A 20,766-nucleotide genomic window follows, 5' to 3' on the forward strand; every position below is an offset into this window, starting at 1 on the left:
GGCGGTTGACAGAGATGAAAATTATGATGTAATCTATCTTGATTTTAGTAAAGCGTTTGACAAAGTTCCTCACCAACGACTGTTGCTTAAATTACAGGCTCACGGAGTAGAGGGTAAAGTTTTGAACTGGGTCAAGGCGTGGCTTACCAATAGGAAGCAAAGAGTGCAAATCAATGGTAAAAGATCTGACTGGGGATGTGTTACGAGTGGGGTCCCACAAGGTTCGGTATTAGGTCCACTTTTGTTTATTATTTATATCAATGACTTAGACACAGGAATTAGTAGTGATGTTAGTAAATTTGCAGATGATACCAAGATCGGTAGAGTAATCGAGTCGGATCAGGACGCTAGTATTCTCCAGGGTGAACTCAGCAGATTGTATGACTGGGCGGATAAATGTCAGATGGAGTTCAATGTAGGGAAGTGCAGTATTCTGAGTGTAGGTAGGAACAACCCCTCACATAACTATTGCTTAAATGACACTCTCATAAGTAGGTCTGGGTGCGAGAGGGATTTAGGGGTCTTAGTGAGCTCTGATCTCCGTCCAAGGGCACAATGCATTCAAGCTAGAAATCGAGCTAATAGGGTACTGGGATTTATTTCAAGGAGCGTAAGCAACAGAAGCCCCGAAGTCTTCCTCAAACTATATTTAGCATTAGTTAGACCTCATCTTGACTATGCGGTTCAGTTCTGGTCACCCTACTATAGAATGGATATCAAAATGTTAGAATCGGTGCAGAGGAGGATGACTAAGATGATTCAGGGGTTGAGAAACTTGCCATACGAAGAAAGACCCAAACAGTTAAACTTGCATTCTCTAGAAAGGCGAAGGGTGCGTGGAGACATGATCGAGGTTTATAAATGGATGAAGGGCTTTAATAAGGGAGACATTCATAAGGTTTTGTTGGTAAGAGAACCGGGTAGGACACGAAGTAACGGGTTTAAACTGGATAAATTCAGATTCAACAGGGACATAGGCAAAAATTGGTTTACTAACAGGGTGGTGGATGAGTGGAATAGGCTTAGCAGTCATGTGGTGAGTGCCAATACAATTGTCACATTCAAAAATAGACTAGATAAATTCATGGACAGCGATATTAGGTGGGGTTAGATACACGGGAGCTTAGGGTCAAAGGAGCTGCCTCGTACAGGCCTACCGGCCTCTTGCAGACTCCTGCGTTCTTATGTTCTTATGTAGGACGGCCAGCAGGATGACAGGATGGATACTCTGCACCTTCAAGACGAGGGAACCCGAACACCTCCTCCTGCTCTGTAAGTCCCTGGTGTTGTCGAAAATGGAATACCTGTGCCATCTGTGGTTCCCACACAAAATGTATAATATCAAGCGACTGGAACAGACACAAAGGGTCTTCACAAGGAAGCTGAACTCAATGAAAAATCTGAGTTACTGGGACAGGCTCAAGACTCTGCAACCCTACTCCCTACAAAGACGAAGAGATAGTACTACATAATTAACACTGAAGAAGCAAGTGCCTAACCCATCACCACAAACTGAAGGAGGGATAACACGCCAGACACACCCCCAATTTGGCCGCACCTGCCCCAGGACATCCATTGAAACAGTCAGTCAATGTCTTAGGTCCATACCATATCAAAATAGCTACTAACAATTATTTAACAGCAAGTTAAATCATTCTTAAGCTGCTGGAGAGCAAAATAAAGCCCTGGGCAAAAAAATACAAAACCTCCAAGCTAGTATTTTGTCTGTTTGGGCTGCTCAGGAGACTGCGGCCCCCGGCACATTTGCCCCTCAGTGGTCACACACACCACACACAGATGCAAACCTTAAAACCTTACCAGCAAAGGGTAAATACATTTTTTTTCTACCAGCAGGTACCACGTTTGGACATTTGGCTCCAAACGACAGCCAGTATTATTTTTTCCCGAAATAGAAAAGAGGATCCGAGTTAAGTCCAAACAGTACTTGTCTCTGAGTCACCGCCAGAGAGCCAATATGGTCCCTTGAGCTATGAAAAGGATACAGGACATTAGGTTCATTCTGTTTCCTGTTTTATTAATTTTTCACAGATAATGACAATTTTCTTGGCAAAATTAAGAAATAGTTGAGGAAAAGTATCAAAAATAATGTTTTCCTGCATGAGTTGAGGGAGATATTTTTTTCAGGAGTACAGTGCATCAATTACGCTATAAAAAGGATGCGGAATTTAGGGCGAGATTCCCATGTGTGTGTTTGTGTGTGTGTTTACCTAGTTGTAAGGAAAAGAGCCATACTTAGCCTCATGCTGTCATCCCGTCTATATCTTTTTCTATCCAACTTTGTCTTAAATTCATGTATTGTATTTGCACACACAATCTCATGAAGTTCATTTCAAGCTGTTATACTTCTATGTGGAAAACTGTGTGTTTCTTTGTCTTTTCTGAATGTCGTCTTTTTCAGTTTCTTGCTATGCCCTCTTCTACCACTTAACGTCCTTCGTCACTAGGTCTTCTCTATCAATCTTCTCCATATCCTGTGTGTGTGTGTGTGTGTGTGTGTGTGTGTGTGTGTGTGTGTGTGTGTGTGTGTGTGTGTGTGCATAGAGGGAGAGATGTATCTCACCATGATGCTGCGATTTGTCTGTTGTATAGTATAGAGGGAGAGATGTATCTCACCATGATGCTGTGATGTGTCTGTTGTATAGTATAGAGGGAGATGTATCTCACCATGATGCTGTGATTTGTCTGTTGTATAGTATAGAGGGAGAGATGTATCTCACCATGATGCTGTGATGTGTCTGTTGTATAGTATAGAGGAGAGATGTATCTCACCATGATGCTGTGATTTGTCTGTTGTATAGTATAGAGGGAGAGATGTATCTCACCATGATGCTGTGATTTGTCTGTTGTATAGTATAGAGGGAGAGATGTATCTCACCATGATGCTGTGATGTGTCTGTTGTATAGTATAGAGGGAGAGATGTATCTCACCATGATGCTGTGATTTGTCTGTTGTATAGTATAGAGGGAGAGATGTATCTCACCATGATGCTGTGATTTGTCTGTTGTATAGTATAGAGGGAGAGATGTATCTCACCATGATGCTGTGATTTGTCTGTTGTATAGTATAGAGGGAGAGATGTATCTCACCATGATGCTGTGATTTGTCTGTTGTATAGTATAGAGGGAGAGATGTATCTCACCATGATGCTGTGATGTGTCTGTTGTATAGTATAGAGGGAGAGATGTATCTCACCATGATGCTGTGATTTGTCTGTTGTATAGTATAGAGGGAGAGATGTATCTCACCATGATGCTGTGATTTGTCTGTTGTATAGTATAGAGGGAGATGTATCTCACCATGATGCTGTGATTTGTCTGTTGTATAGTATAGAGGGAGAGATGTATCTCACCATGATGCTGTGATGTGTCTGTTGTATAGTATAGAGGAGAGAAGTATCTCACCATGATGCTGTGATTTGTCTGTTGTATAGTATAGAGGGAGAGATGTATCTCACCATGATGCTGTGATTTGTCTGTTGTATAGTATAGAGGGAGAGATGTATCTCACCATGATGCTGTGATGTGTCTGTTGTATAGTATAGAGGGAGAGATGTATCTCACCATGATGCTGTGATGTGTCTGTTGTATAGTATAGAGGAGATGTATCTCACCATGATGCTGTGATTTGTCTGTTGTATAGTATAGAGGGAGAGATGTATCTCACCATGATGCTGTGATTTGTCTGTTGTATAGTATAGAGGGAGAGATGTATCTCACCATGATGCTGTGATTTGTCTGTTGTATAGTATAGAGGGAGAGATGTATCTCACCATGATGCTGTGATGTGTCTGTTGTATAGTATAGAGGGAGAGATGTATCTCACCATGATGCTGTGATTTGTCTGTTGTATAGTATAGAGCAGTGGTTCTCAACCTGGGGGCCATGGCCCCCAAGGGGGCCATGGCAATAATTTAGGGGGGCCATGGTGGGCTGTTGCAAATTATACATTTCTAAATAATGTTAGAAATCTGAATACTGGCGTCGAAAACCCTCCCTGATGAACTTTGCAAGATCCTGGAGGCAGTGGTCAAATGCGTCAACTTTGTAAAAGCTGGAGCTCTGAACTCTCGCCTTTTCCAGAACCTTTGTAGAGACATGGATTCGGAGCATGAAGCTCTCCTCTTTTACTCCAAAGTGCGCTGGCTTTCCAAGGGCAATGTTGTGAATCGAGTGTTTGAACTTCGGGGGGAGCTAAAATTGTTCCTGGAAATGCAAGGGAAAGATGATCTGTTGAGTCACTTCAATGAGGTTTTGTGGGAGCCACGTCTTGCATATTTAGCAGATATATTTGAGCAGCTAAATAGGTTGAATCTGAAGCTACAGGGCAAGGAAAGAAATGTGTTTCACCTGATGGACTGTCTTCGTGGATTTCTTGCCAAGCTCCAGAATTGGCAAAGGAAAGTCGGTGCCGGGAATGTTGCCATGTTTGAAAACCTTTCAGCTGTCCTTGACGAGAATGAAGAAGATAGTCTGCTTGACCCATTACTTAAAACTGAAATCACCCAGCATCTGAGATCCTTGGAAAGTGAACTTAAAATGTACTCCCCAGAATTCGAGGAAGAAGGGAAATTGGTAAAAAAATCCATTCACTGGCACTCTTAATATTACTGCCATTCCCAATGATATTCAGGACGAATTCCTTGATCTCAAAAATAGTTCTACTGCCAAAGATTTCTATGAAGAAAAATCTCTGAATGTATTCTGGTGTTCGATGCATCAGTCATATCCAAAAGTCAGTGAGATTGCACTTCGACTACTCTTGCCTTTTTCAACTACCTATTTATGTGAGTCTGGTTTCTCCACCCTTCTACAAATCAAGAATAAGAGCCGCAACCGATTGGATGTGGATCCCGACATGAGATGTGCATTGTCAGTGACACAACCTCGGATTCGTCAACTGACTGAAAAGAAACAATATCAGCCTTCCCACTGATGTGTGATAAAGTATGCAGAGGTTAATTGAATTTTCTCCCATCCAAATCAAATTTGCTATTGTCTGCTAGTCTTTTGTAGTCTAGTGATGTAAGTTAAGCATATCACAGAAATCTATCAATATAAGATAATTATGACTGTAAACTTTGTAATAAAGCAAGGGTGTTCTCTTCATCAACATTTTATTTATTCTTTTTTTTTTTTTGCGCCTTTTTTGGCAGGGTGGGATTTGGGAGAAAAATGAAGGGGAGCCACACGAATGTTGAGAATTCATGAAGGGGGGAATGGAGTGAAAAAGGTTGAGAACCACTGGTATAGAGGGAGAGATGTATCTCACCGTGATGCTGTGATTTGCTTTTGATTTCTTATGGAAAGAATATATTTTGCATCATATAATGATTATCGTCTTATTTATAGCACTTATATGACACATTCTAGCAGTAAATTAGCTCACACTTTGCCAATCTTAAATCTTGCCAGTGTAAGACATATCAAGGTCAAACAGCACCATGTCAAGCAAAGTTGAAAGGTTGATTGCTTGATATGAAGCAGCAAAATTACATTTTTGTATTTGAGTTGCATTTTTTCATGTCGATCCTTAGGTCTGACAATCTTTGGGTTCACGGATGTTATAATTTGCATTCATTTATTTTTCATGGATGCTTGCAATATGTGTCCAGTCATATAACCACCATTATTGAATGTGGTCAAAGTTACTATGCAACATAGATCATTTTTTGGCCTCATTATTTAATAAGATACTATTGTATTATCAAAGATCTAAAATGATCCAAAGAAAATGGATGACAAATTATAGCATCTGTTAGAACCCTAACACTTGAAAATCCAGAATACTGGCATAATATGATTTGATAATCCCATTTCAGTGTTGTGTTTGCAGTTATTTGTTGTCTGGATTTCATTGTGATTTTAACTGTTCTCAATACCACCCCGCTTTGGAGCTGTGATTTTCCTTTTGCCTTCTTGAAGCTTCATCTCATTGACTGTGTATGTCATTAGAAAACAACGTTATGGAGGAACAGCGTCTGTTACTTCATAAGGTCTTCTTCTGATGACATACACAGTCAATGAGATGAAGCTTTGAGAAGGCAAAAGGAAAATCACAGCTGCAAAGTGGTAATAAACAGTTGGTCCATTTTGGCCTGCAACCGGCTCAGAATTGGCCCGGCATTGGTATTAATAGAAGGCTGCATAGGCCCAGTATTAGCTGCAGTATGGTTACGGAATGCCAATATAGATCTGTTTCTGGCACGCAGCGTAACCGATTCAGGCCCGGGGTACAAACATATATCGGCAAGTAAATGGCCCGCTGTTGGGCCCATTACTACGTGATGGCTTACCGATTCAAAACCGATTTGGTTTATGATGACTTGCCAGCACTGGCAAGATGCAGGCCCGGCATAACCATGTTTGCTGGATCCTTCCTGTCCCAAGTACAGCCCGTCCACACCCTGGCCCTCCGCTCCTTCCTGTCCCAAGTGTAGCCCGTCCACACCCTGGCCCTCCGCTCCTTTATGTCCCAAGTGTAGCCCGTCCACACCCTGGCCCTCCGCTCCTTCCTGTCCCAAGTGTAGCCCGTCCACACCCTGGCCCTCCCCTCCTTCCTGTCCCAAGTACAGCCCGTCCACACCCTGGCCCTCCCCTCCTTCCTGTCCCAAGTGTACCCGTCCACACCCTGGCCCTCCGCTCCTTCCTGTCCCAAGTGTAGCCCGTCCACACCCTGGCCCTCCCCTCCTTCCTGTCTCAAGTGTAGCCCATCCACACCCTGGCCCTCCCCTCCTTCCTGTCCCAAGTACAGCCCATCCACACCCTGGCCCTCCGCTCCTTCCTGTCCTAATTACAGCCCGTCCACACCCTGGCCCTCCTCTCCTTCCTGTCCCAAGTGGGTAAAATTCTAGTGTTTGCCCATACTCCCCCCTCCCCCCCATAAAAGCCTGGGGACCTGGTGGGAATGCAGGGTTTCGGGTGGGGGACACGAAATCCGTCTCATTCGCGTATTTTTTTAGTGGGGGGGGATAAAAACTCCCTAGATCTAGGGAAATTCCCTAAATTTAGGAAATTTTTCCTCCCACCACCACTAAAATAAGCGTTTGCGACGAATTTAGTGTTTCCCATACGAAAACCATGCACTCAGTGGATCCCCAAGCTTGCTTTGGGAGACAAGTGTCGTGAACCCACCAAACGATGCTCACCTCACCATCTGGCGTGGCACCGGCGGCCATCTGTGCTCACATAAACCGCCTTCACCACACTCATGCCCTCTCTCTAGTAGGTTGTCACCTCATCGCAAGGTTTCTGTCCTCCAAGTAGAGTCCGTGGCACCAAACACAGTCTATCTTCATTGTTTATCACTGACACAAGTAAAACCACCGGCTAGCCGGGATCCATCCAACACCGCGCCTTTAACACTACTGCGGCTTGTGCAGGAAGTGCAGGCTCTCGAACCTCTTGCCCGAGCTGTTCGAACACGTGAATCCTTACTGACCGGATTTTGAATCTGCTTCACGGGCTCGTATTCCCAGTATACAAGGTGATTGTGGATATTGACTCCGCGCCTCCAGAATACGATAATACGCCTCCATATATCATAGTAAAAAAAAAAGTACTTGGAAGTAAAGAAGCCGAATTAATCCCCTTTCCCCAATGATCTTTGGGGACCTGCGTGAACTCGGGGTATTTTAGTGGGGGAGCATATTTAAACTATTCCAACCGAACTTTACGACTTGCTAACGAGGGGGCTTCACCCCCCTCGACCCCCCTGCTAACCCCCCCCTCTTAAAGGTGCGTGTTCTAAAAAAAAAAATAACCACGCGTGGTGGACCTAGTCTCACATGCGTGGGCTAATGGCTAACAAAGCGTACCATCGCTAACCATGCGTATTATCGGAAATAGTATTAGGTAATGGTGCGTGTTCACACCAAAAAAATAATAATAACAACGCATGGTGGACCTGGTCTCACCTAGCGTATCATTGCTAACCGGATCGTTGGCAACGCTGCTCATATTGCAATGGCGTCGCCATGTAAACACATCGTCCGTATGTATAATATGCCCTTAAGTACAATATAGAGGTGCGGAGTGATTTTCAATAATTACCTTGCGTGGTTTCCGTACGTTGTAAAAAAAAAAAAAACGGAATTATGAAATTTCCCTACATCTTAGTAATTGTAAGGAATTTCCCTACATCTAGGGTATTTTTCAACCCCTCAAAACTCAAAAACTATGCATTTGCAACGCATTTCATGTTTACCACCGCATTCCCCGAAGTCTCAATGGCCCCCTAGCCAATTTTGGTTGCGAGGGGTGAGTATGGGCAAACACTAGAATAATACCCCCAAGTGTAGCCCGTCCACACCCTGGCCCTCCCCTCCTTCCTCTCCCAAGTGTAGCCCGTACACACCCTGGCCCTCCCTCCTTCCTGTCCCAAGTGTGCCCGTCCACACCTGGCCCTCCCTCCTTCCTGTCCCAAGTGTACCCGTCCACACCCTGGCCCTCCCTCCTTTCTGTCCCAAGTGTAGCCTGTCCACACCCTGGCCCTCCCTCCTTCCTGTCCCAAGTACAGCCGTCCACACCCTGGCCCTCCCTCCTTCCTGTCCCAAGTGTAGCCTGTCCACACCCTGGCCCTCCTCCTTCCTGTCCCAAGTACAGCCCGTCCACACCCTGGCCCTCCCTCCTTCCTGTCCCAAGTGTAGCCTGTCCACACCCTGGCCCTCCCTCCTTCCTGTCCCAAGTGTAGCCCGTCCACACCCTGGCCCTCCCCTCCTTCCTGTCCCAAGCGTAGCCTGTCCACACCCTGGCCCTACCCTCCTTCCTGTCCCAAGTACAGCCCGTCCACACCCTGGCCTCCCCTCCTTCCTGTCCCAAGTGTAGCCTGTCCACACCCTGGCCCTCCCTCCTTCCTGTCCCAAGTGTAGCCTGTCCACACCCTGGCCCTCCCTCCTTCCTGTCCCAAGTGTAGCCTGTCCACACCCTGGCCCTCCCTCCTTCCTGTCCCAAGTACAGCCCGTCCACACCCTGGCCCTCCCTCCTTCCTGTCCCAAGTGTAGCCCGTCCACACCCAGGCCCTCCCTCCTTCCTGTCCCAAGTGTTGCCCGTCCACACCCTGGCCCTCCCTCCTTCCTGTCCCAAGTGTAGCCTGTCCACACCCTGGCCCTCCCTCCTTCCTGTCCCAAGTGTAGCCCGTCCACACCCTGGCCCTCCCTCCTTCCTGTCCCAAGTGTAGCCCGTCCACACCCTGGCCCTCCCTCCTTCCTGTCCCAGTGTAGCCGTCCACACCCTGGCCCTCCCTCCTTCCTGTCCTAATTACAGCCCGTCCACACCCTGGCCCTCCCTCCTTCCTGTCCCAAGTGTAGCCCGTCCACACCCTGGCCCTCCCTCCTTCCTGTCCCAAGTGTAGCCTGTCCACACCCTGGCCCTCCCTCCTTCCTGTCCCAAGTGTAGCCTGTCCACACCCTGGCCCTCCCTCCTTCCTGTCCCAAGTGTAGCCCGTCCACACCCTGGCCCTCCCTCCTTCCTGTCCCAAGTGTAGCCTGTCCACACCCTGGCCCTCCCTACTTCCTGTCCCAAGTGTAGCCCGTCCACACCCTGGCCCTCCCCTTCTTCCTGTCCCAAGTGTAGCCCGTCCACACCCTGGCCCTCCCCTCCTTCCTGTCCCAAGTGTAGCCCGTCCACACCCTGGCCCTCCCCTACTTCCTGTCCCAAGTGTAGCCCGTCCACACCCTGGCCCTCCCCTCCTTCCTGTCCCAAGTGTAGCCCGTCCACACCCTGGCCCTCCACCACCCGCACACGCACCCTGGGGGCCTGCACGCCGAGGGGCTCCTCCTCCTCCACGAGAAACACTGCCAGGGCACTTCAGGGCACGCGGCGGACCTCGACCTTGATCTTGATGTCACAGGGGATTTGTTGGCTTCCTCCTCCTCTTCTTCTTCTCCTTCCTTTATAGCTTCTTGGCTCCTTCTTGATTGTTTCACTTTTATATCTCCCTGTATTCAGACTTTCCTTTTTTATCCTTTCCGATTGACCTATTTTCCCATTTCTTTATTTTATTTCCCTGTTTTCTTCTTTTCCCTTCTCCTCTTGTTTATCTGCAACAATAAACTATCAATCAATCAAATCTCCTCTTTGCACATCTTCTTAGGTCCTTCTTGATTCTTTATTTTTTATGTGTACCTAGATTCAGATTTTCCTGTTTTCCTCTTCTGATTTAGTACATATTTTTTCCCATTTTTCTTTTATTTCCGTATTTTCTTCTTCTTTTGTGATGATCTGCTTCTTTTTTCTCTTCTTCACACTATATTCAGGTTTTCCTATTTTCCGATTTGCCTATTTTCCCTATTTTTTCTTCTTTTCTTTCTAATTGGAGACTTTTTATGCCCTAAGTTGTTGTCTTTTTATGCATTTTATTTATGGTCTTTTATTTCTTGTATTTTCTTTTCCTTACGCTTAGTTTTATCCTTGGAGGAATAATACATGGAGTGGCCCTCAGCGTGTCGCTCTCTTGGAGGAAGATTCTTCCTCCTCTTGAGCAGGCATTGCCTAACTTTGTAATAACTACCGATGAAGTCCTTAAAGCTCTCCAGTCCCTTAAAACAAATACAAGCCCCGGACCTGACAACGTATATCCTATACTGCTTAACCCTAGAATGGAAACCGTTTGCCGTTTGGCACAAAAATTAAGGGGTTTTTGAAACTCGCGCTCACTGTGGTTAACCTTGGCCGAATTTTTCAACTCATTCACGGGCATGTATTAGTGCGTCGGGTGCCCTGTTGAGGAGAGGGTATCACAGTCCTCTGCTCCTTCTCACTTCTCTGGTATGAGTGCCCCGTGTGCCATTCGGCACAGCGTTTCCAGTAACGTTATTTTTGTTGTCAAATAATGTTTTGGAAGTACCCATTTTGCCCTCTTTCGGATTCTATCCCTCTCTCTGTTCCTAAGGCTCTTCGTCTCATCAGCTCTCCTCCTCCTACTGATAGCCTTCTACCTCTTAAATTCCGCCGCGATGTTGCTTTTCTTTCTATCTTCTATCGATATTTCCACGCTGACTGCTCTTCTGACCTTGCTAACTGCATGCCACCCCCCCTCCCGCGGCCACGCTGCACACGACTTTCTGTTCATGCTCATCCCTACACTGTCCAAACCCCTTATGCAAGAGTTAACCAGCATCTTCACTCTGTCATCCCTCACGCTGGTAAACTCTGGAACAACCTTCCTTCATCTGTATTTCCTCCTGCCTACGACTTGAACTCTTTCAAGAGGAGGGTATCAGGACACCTCTCCTCCCGAAATTGATCTTTCTTTCGGCCACCTCTTTTAATTATTTTTTGGGAGCAGCGAGTAGCGGGCTTTTTTATTATTGTTTTCTTTTTTTGTGCCCTTGAGCTGCCTCCTTTGTTGTAAAAAAAAAAAAAGCCCGACAACACCTGGGGAGGAACGATACAACAAGTCCTCGCAGGACAAGATGCGTTGTCGAACGGACCTTTGGGATCCTCAAGTCAAGGTGCAGGTGCCTACATAAGTCAGGAGGAAGTTTGCAGTATGACCCCAAGAAGACTATGAAGATTGCGACTTCTTGTATGCTCCTGTACAACTACTGAGTGGATCGCTGCAGAAGAAGTACCAGTTCAGCCTGTGAGAAACAACAGACAGATTCCTGGTCAAGTTGTCAGGCAGGAAATTATTAGAAACTTCTTTTCCTGAGTACAGGTAGGCATATATGTAGACCTTGCAGTTAGTAATAGATTACTTTCAAATGTAAATGTGCACAACTCACAGTCGGAGGCGTAAGAACAAAACAACGTGGTGATCCAGAGGACTTGACTCCCACTGCAAGACGTTGAGAGTTTTCAACCATTGACAAGTGGCGGAGGGTTACCAACATGCTGCCTAACAGATCTTCAAGAGGGGCACCACCTCCACACCACACATTCTTATCACCTAGTTTGATACCCTACTTGTCCATCTCACATGGCCCATGTATCTCAGCATTCTGCACTCTTGGCTCCATGTCATCCTCTTCAACTTGTTGCTTCGAATAGCATAACTGGCCTCACATACATAGAAGTGTTCAATATACCTAGGCTATAATATTATATTTAAGGACTCCTATACGAGGTATCGCCCCAGACAGAGGTGTCGAAGTAAGTCTGTCTGATGGTAGGCTGGCTGACTGCTGTCGGGACCCAAGCCAGCATGCCCTGGGGGTTGTGTGCGGGAGGAGGAAAGAGGGTAAAGGACAAATGGTGTGTGTGTCATTATCAGGGGTAACCACGGTGGAGCGCAAACACTCGGTAGTTGTAGTCAAGGCTTAATTAAGTTGATGAGTGATGTTAGACTGAGTGAGCAGGTTTTTTACCACATATTAGTGGGAACACTTGATAGTGTTGTGCTGGAAGCTTCCCCCGGGGTCTATGGGACTCCGGAAGGCTCCGGGAGGAGCGAGTAGAGGGGCGGGGAGCAAGGCCCCGCCCGCGCCCCGCGGCCAGGCGCCGGGCGGGAAGTGTTGCCAACTCGCACATATTTTTGCTACATGTTCTTGTATAATCTAATATATACTGTAACGTTCTAGACTGTACTGTTCGGTATATATAGGAGAAGAGGGCGAGAGGAGTTAGTCCCAGTCATAGTAAGCTAGTGGTCAGTGAAGAGTCAAGAGTGAATTGTACAACTAAGGAAGAATATTAAACTACAGGGCCGGTATCCACGAAAGTGTCTTAGGCCGATGCCGTCGTCCATAGCAAAATAAAATGGCGGCTATCGTGCCTAACTTGCCTGACGTCGTACATAAAATTTTTCGACGGCCCTAACATCGTGCTTAGCGGTAAAACAGGCTGGACCCTGTCTCACCAGCCCTTAAGGACGATGGATTTGAACGTAAACAATCAAGATGGCAGCGCCACAAGAGCAACAACCACATCAGCCAGGGAATAATTACCTTAGAAAGGACGTTCTAAATGAACTTAATGATGCTGAGCTCATCAAGAGGTACAGGTTAGACCGGGAAGGTATATTATTTGTTACCAACCTTGTAAGGGCAGCGCTGAAGAGTGATACCAACAGGTCTAACCCGCTCACCCCGGAGTTGAAGGTTCTCATAACCTTAAGATATCTTGCTACTGGCAAAATGCAACAATGTAGCAGTGATGACCTTGGCCCCTCACAGTCCAGCATCAGCAGAGCCATCAGTAAAACTATAGACGCCCTTGCAGATGTTAACCTCTTCAGTACCATGACGCAGTATATGAGTCATTTCATCTCTCGAACCATATCCTAGAGACGCTGTATGTGCGTCATGGTCATTGGACTATTCTACCTAGTCTGTAAAACCAGGATATGGCATGGAGGTTATGTTTTGTCTGCTTGTATTGAAGGGGTTAATGTCCTCAAGAGGTTCATAACTTTTCCTGTCACCCAAGACAGCGCTGACCGAAAGAAAGCAGAATTCTTTGCTATAGCCAATTTCCCTAACATCGTAGGTGCCATTGATGGCACACACATCCGAATTGTGGCACCGAGGGATCAAGAAGAAGTGTATGTGAACCGGAAGGGGTATCACAGCATGAATGTCCAAGTTGTATTTGATGCCAATTATCGAATATTGGACATTCTTGCCAAGTGGCCAGGGTCAGTGCATGATGCACGTATCTTGAACAGCAGTGGATTGTCAAGATTGTTTGACGGAGGATATGTGCCAGCAGGAAGTCACTTGCTTGGAGACAGTGGGTACCCCTGCAAGACATGGCTCCTTACACCTTATCTGCGTCCACTGCCTGGACCTCAGTCACGATATAATAGGTAAATACATTGTCTTATTATTATTATTATTATTATTATTATTGATAGCAGTAGCAGCAGCAGCAGCAGTGGTATTAGTAGTAGTAGTAGACAGTATTAGTAGTAGTTAGGTTAAGTTTGGTTAGGTTGGATTAAGTTTCATTTCGGAAAGATAGTATTGGGCTTGGTAACATAAGTTATATATATATATATATATATATATATATATATATATATATATATATATATATATATATATATATATATATATATATATATATATATATATATATATAACGTGATATAACGTGTATAAGTAGTTTAGTCAGTGAGACTGGGTAGAACTAACACTGGGACTGGGGGGTCTTTAGTACTAAATCTGACTCAACGCCCTATGCATTAAAACCTTAACCTGTGCTCAAAGTTAAATTACTATTTGCCTGGAATCGGCCACTGAGAGTTGAGTCCCAAATTTTGTCCTGTATATTTTTGCTGAAACTTTGATAACCACTAACTCATCATATGAAGTGTAGACTAACTCAACAAGATTACCACTAGGACAACAACGTACAACAATTAATTACAATTAATTACCATTGTTATTCATCCAGGTCTCACAAAATTACACGCAGTATTGTTGAACGTGGAATTGGACAACTCAAACGCCGATTTCATGTTTTGCATGGTGAGGTACGATTGAGGCCCCCCCTCAAGGTGTGCAAAATCATTCATGTGTGTGGAATGCTGCACAATATTTGCAAGGATAGGAATCTTCCTCTTCCTCTGGATGACGAGCAACCAATGGGTGCAGAGGCACAAGTCCCAGTGCCATTAAATGATGCTGCAGAAGAACCTGCCAATGCGCCCGGTGGTCACCGTAATGAGGGTCGTGCCTATCGGGATGCATTCTGCACCTTGCATTTCAGGTAAGTTGAATCTTTGCAAGAGAAACTGGTATTATGTTCTAATTTAATTAATTACTTATTGGAAGATCACTAATGAGATGAAGGTGGTAGTGGGGAGTGGGACGGATGGGTGAACAGGTGAGAGATGGAAAAATAGATATGATCGATAAAAATAGATAAATAAGTATACTTGCTTCACATTGATTTTATACATTTCTCTTAATGTCATCATTTCTCTTCTCAGCAATGAGGACTGATGGAACGTCCTCCAACAGGGCCTCGTGTACCTACCTTGGTAATGTTTCCTACCTTTTAATGCATTATGATAAATTTAAATTCCCATTAGCATAGTCTCTCATCTCCTAACCACAATTTCTGATGACCTTCTTATGATTGTTTTCTAAAAAGGAGACTAGAAAGCTTCACCATAGTATATCTTTCCACAGTCAAAATTCTAATTGTATAGTCAGAAACTATGCAAAAAAAAGCAGTGTCAGTATAAGTACAAATTACAATACATATGAGAACTAAGCTTATAATAGTTTAATAATGTTAGAAATAACAGAAGTAGTATTTGGTTGTATGTTTATTTATTTTCTAGTTTAAATTTATAGTATTTAGCTTTAAGCCTCATGGCCTCAATTTTCTCCTTGGCAGCCTGTTCCTTGGCCCGCATAGCTGCCTCCTTGGCCCTCGCAGCGGACTCCTTGGCCCTCGCAGCGGACTCCTTGGCCCTCGCAGCGGACTCCTGTGCTCGGGCAGCTGCCTCTTGGGCCCGTGCAGCGGATGCCACTGCCTGAGCAGCTGCCTTGTGTTCCTGGCTGTGCAGAATGCTACTTCTCAGAAGTAGCATTTCCTAAACGCGGGACATGACATGCTTTGAGGCATTTTCTAATTTCACGGTTCAAGGTAGGCTATATTACACACATTTTTTTTGTGTCATACCTTCCCATAAATTATTTTGTAATTCACTTACATTACCTTCTAACTATAAGTTGACAATTGTATTGCGTTCAGGAGACATCCCTCAATGAAATGCAATAGTTTATAGCAGCATACCTTTGAATATTTATTCAGGAAATGATGATAAATAAACAGCGTTATAAAGATATCGGAAGAAAGCTTTCACTTCAACTCGCCAAAATTTCTTTATATTTGCATATTGCTATCTTTTTCCTGAGTATCGAAAGTTCCCCATTCATTGCCGAGTCTAAAGGTACCAACAGAAATTATCTGTCACGTACATGAGACAAGATATAACGAATAAAACAAACATATACCATTATACACTGCCTCTCAACACGGTGAGTGAGAGAGGCCGCCAGCCAATCAGCGCTCTCCTTACCTCCCTACACAGCCTTGTGTCGTGCTGCCTCGCTGCTCCCTCTTCCCGGCGAGTGACACATGCTCATAAATAATTCAGTAATCCGCTTATATTATCATCTAACTATAATTTGATGATTGCATTCCGTTCAGGAGACATTCTTTTATGAAACGCAATCGTTTATAACAGCATTCCTTTAAATATTTACACAGGAAATGATAATAAATAAACAGTGTTATAAAGATATCGCAAGAAAATTTCCGCTTCAACTCGCTAAAACTTCTTTATTATTGCTTAGTAATAGTTTTTCCCTGAGTATCGAAGCTTCTGCATTCACTGCTGAGTGCAACGGTACCAACAAAAATGGTCTGTTATGTGTATGAGACAAGATATAACGAATAAAACATAGACATGTGCCACGCGAGCATTCATTATGCAGCCTTTCAACACAGGGTGAGCGAGAGAGCCAGCCAGCCAATCAGCGGCCTCGTTACAAATGAGGCTCGGCTCCACGGCTCAGAGTTAAGTGAACAGCCTATAGGTGGTGGCCTTCCGCCTACACCCCTCGGGGAGCTAGAGGTCATCATCGCTGATGTGCTGGGAGAGGGGAACGTCTCAGTCAATTCTATTGACAGGACAGTGGTGGACCCTTTTCCACTTGACACTGAAGATGTTCCCGAAAATGGGTGGGTAAATAAAACTTTAGTCATGTATAAATATTTACAGAGCCCTTACATGCCTAAGTGCTGCCCCAGCAAAGTTCTCAGTGACTCCCCCCCCCTCCCCTCAATCACCACTTCCCACCTCCACCACGTACCTTTACTGCCTATGACCCTAATTCGGGCAATGTGATTATTGGATACCGGTATACATAATAAAAGATACTTTTGCTGTCTGTGCCATATAATTAAGTGAAATTTAAAAAATTATTTTTTCATAAATAATAGGAAAAAGCATTCATTAGACTGCAGTGTGGTTGTTATTGTTATTTTCTGAAAAATATTGATTTTAAAATAATTTTGTCAGCCTTGTGGGCGGCAGGTTCAGGCTAGAATTGCCACCCCTGGCTTCCCCACCCCCATGTGAGGGCTCTGAATATTTACTAAATGTTATTTGTACAATCATTAGTAAAATTTGTTATTTCTGTTCCTTGATGATCATCGTATTTGTCTACTTTAGCTTGTTTGTATGATACACTGATTTGTTATAATTTAGGAATTCTGTACCAACTTTTTATTAAGGTTACAAGCAGACAATATGGATTAACCTAAAATGTCTTATACGTGTCATTTATTTGTACTAAATGTATTGCTTTATGAAGTGTGTCTAATATGTCTGACATTACTTCGTCATTACAAAAATAAGAATAAATATTCTTAAATCCAAATGTACAAAAATATTACTCTAACATGTATATGACATTTCCAAATGATTTATCAGTTGTGTTAGTTCATTTTACTGAGAAATGCCTTTGTCAGGTAGATTGTAGATTTAAAGTTCTCCAAAATAGGTCTCGCTGTTACTGTTGAAAATAAGTTGCTTTCCTTTTAGAAAACTGCAGTACACAAGGAGGAGGTATTGCTTTCCATCTCCTAAAGTCCACAGTTTTCTGCTTAAAGTATTATTATAGAATACTATTACATATTATTATCATTATTATTTACCCAATACTATCATGCTGCTGTATGCAGTCCATATTAGGGCAATCATGGAATCAAACAGTGAGGAACAATGTGTACAGAAATTTATTCAATTGCTATCGAGAGCTGACTTGATAATGTGTTGAGACATCCTTCCTAGTAATAATAAAAATAAAACGGTCTATTAAGTGATTGCAGCTGTAAAGCTGAAAATATACACGTTTAAAATACAAATTTTGAAATATATTTGAAAAAAATGGGAAATTACAATATGAAAGGGGTATAGGTCAAAAAAGGGTCAGGTCGCCGCAGATGGCAGGGGTGCAGGTAGAGGCGGCTGAACAGAGTTCTCCCAGCAGCATGATGGTCGGGCTGGTGTACCTCGGGGCACCTGGGACGTCGGCTGGATAGTAAGGCCGTGTCGATGTCACACTGACCATTTCTAAACTTCAGTGTCTTCACGGGACCACAAACACATAGCACTCACTGTCTGTCACCATGATTAAGCTTGATGTCACAATAGTTTCTTACGATGTTGGGATTTTGATGAAAAGGGAGAGGGGGATGGAGGGGCAGGGGAGAGGCCAACAGGCTGGCCCTGGGCTACTCCATTCGGAGCGCCGTGACCCACGTCTGACCTCGGTCAGGTCTGCTTACTCATGAACCATGCTAGTTGTCCTTAACGACGTAGGCATTACGTACTGAACAGCAGAACACCAAAGAAATGACCTCTGGAACACACACTCCTTTCCTGCAAAAGCTTTTCAACATAAACTGTATTGTTTCCATAAATGGGGATGTAAGTCAAATAACACAAGAAAATTATGAGTGCAGGTACTGATGGATGTATTTTTGCCAGGAGTCTTCAGGTGGATGTCACACCACCTGTCCCTCCCCAACCCAGCACAGACACACCTCAAACCACCACCACACCACCACCAGTAGTTCCTGCCGCTGCAGCTTCCTCCGATACACCAGTTGGGACCTGCACCATGTTGGTGGATGAGGAGGAGCTGCAGTTCATCCGCCTGAAGAGGGAACTTGAACTGCAGGCTGCAGAGCTACAAGTAGAAATAAAACAGGCAGAATTAAAAAAACTTAAACAAGAAACTGAAAATTTAAAAGTACAAAAAACCCTACTCGAACTTCAAGTAAAAAAACTAATGTAACACAAATACACTCCACCATGCCGCTACTACCCCACACACTCCACCCTGTCTCTCCTCTCTTTTGCAAAATCCATCCTGTTTCTACTCACACACTCCACCCAGCCTCTTCTCTCCTTCACACACTCCACCATGCCTCTACTCTCCTTCACACACTCCACTCTGCCTCTTCTCTCCTTCACACACTCCACCCTGCCTCTACTCTCCTTCACACACTCCACCCTGCCTCTACTCTCCTTCACACACTCCACCCTGCCTCTACTCTCCTTCACACACTCCACCCTGCCTCTACTCTCCTTCACACACCTCACCCTTCCTCTTCTCTCAAACACACACCACCCTTTCTACCCTGCCGGTACTCTCTTCTACATTAGCTTTCCTGTAATATATTTTTCCTTAGGATCTCCATTATGTAGTTTTCCTACATAGTTATTTATTATAAAGGAATTTATTTATTTATTTATTGTTAAAAAGGAAATCATTTATTGCTTGATATTAGAAAAAAAGTAAAGGCAATCATGAGTATATTGGCTGTTTTAAACCATACATACTGGTGAAAATTTCTTACCAAATACTGTAATAAATTTATTTGAATACTGAGTATAGCTTCTGCATTTATTAGTGATACGAATGTGGATTATATATATATATATATATATATATATATATATATATATATATATATATATATATATATATATATATATATATATATATATATATATATATATATATATATATATATATATATATATATATATATATATATATATATATATATATCAAATCCCACACAATTGTATTACAACACATACTTGGAAGTAGGTGTGAATTAACCTGTTGATGGGTCGGGAAGCATCACACAGCTGCACAAGGCTGAGGTTGAGGTCTGTCACTGCAACAAAAATTGAAACATTGCAATAGTAAGATTCTTTAAATGAAAATTTAAAATTAAATACTGAGCAGCATGGAAAGATACAGGCTGATACACAAAACATTTAATTTTGATATTTGTAACTTACATGAAGTGAAGGTTGACAAACTCATCCTGTAGAGCAGACCTTCCTGAACTCGTCCAGGTACAGGTGGTAGTGGGACAGGTGGGTCCTCATGGAAAACTGCACCATCACCCTCGTCCTCTCCTTCCTCGGGTACAGGGAGGCGTCTGTCTTTGCAGATGTTGTGCAAAATAGCACACACCTACAGACAGAGTTAATATTAACAAGTAATAAAAATTATTGTTGTGTAGTGGACGATACAGTATTGAGATGTGATCATCACTTGATTGTCTACATACCTGTATTATTCTACACATATGCAGGAGGGCTGACTCTGATTTCACCATGGAGCACATGAAATCTCCGCTTCCACTGGCCAATCCCCCTCTCCACTGTGCTCCTTGTCCTTTTGTGTGCTCTGAAATTTTTAGTTAATGACAATGTAGTGATACTGTAAAAATCGCTTTTGCAACTGAACTTAAAAACAACTTTCGGATAATCTTAAGAATAGCGGCTCTAGCGGGTGCGCATAAAGGCACGGTATGGTGGTAATTACAACATTACTAGCACATACGACGGATTTTGACAAGTGGTCAGCCGTGTTTGTCACAAGGGTGTATTTCTCCACGCGGGCCTCACGATTTTTTCCAAGTCGATGGGCGATGAGACTGGCTTGCAGGAGGCTGGTGGAATCCATATGTTTGTTTGTGTGCGTGCAGGTACTGTGATGTACTGTCACGTACGAATTCTGCAGCTTTTCACACTTGTAGGGTTAGGAGGGGGAGGACAAGGGAAGAACGAATTATACACGAAAAAATGTATATGTAATTTATTACGCGTCTTTCTGCCTTCAGACAAGGCATGACACTCTTGCCCAAATTTATTACATTGAAAATGAAGTTGAAATCTAAGCCATAACATAATCTGCTTGGGTTCTCATTGAAGAGCATTGCCCCAGATTTAGGGATTTTTTCACGTTTAGGGATATT

The 20,766-nt window shown here is 43.8% G+C and overlaps 1 long non-coding RNA gene across 1 annotated transcript; it reads left to right on the top strand.

Moving 5' to 3' along the window:
- Window positions 1–13,349: 13,349 nt before the first annotated feature.
- On the top strand, window positions 13,350–15,464 carry LOC126987415 (uncharacterized). Its single transcript, XR_007740899.1, has 4 exons — window positions 13,350–13,765; window positions 14,356–14,670; window positions 14,894–14,944; window positions 15,307–15,464. It is a non-coding gene; the product is annotated as an uncharacterized LOC126987415 (long non-coding RNA).
- Window positions 15,465–20,766: the final 5,302 nt, after the last annotated feature.

This window comes from Eriocheir sinensis, chromosome 64 (assembly GCF_024679095.1).
Source record: "Eriocheir sinensis breed Jianghai 21 chromosome 64, ASM2467909v1, whole genome shotgun sequence".
NCBI classification, from domain to species: domain Eukaryota; kingdom Metazoa; phylum Arthropoda; class Malacostraca; order Decapoda; family Varunidae; genus Eriocheir; species Eriocheir sinensis.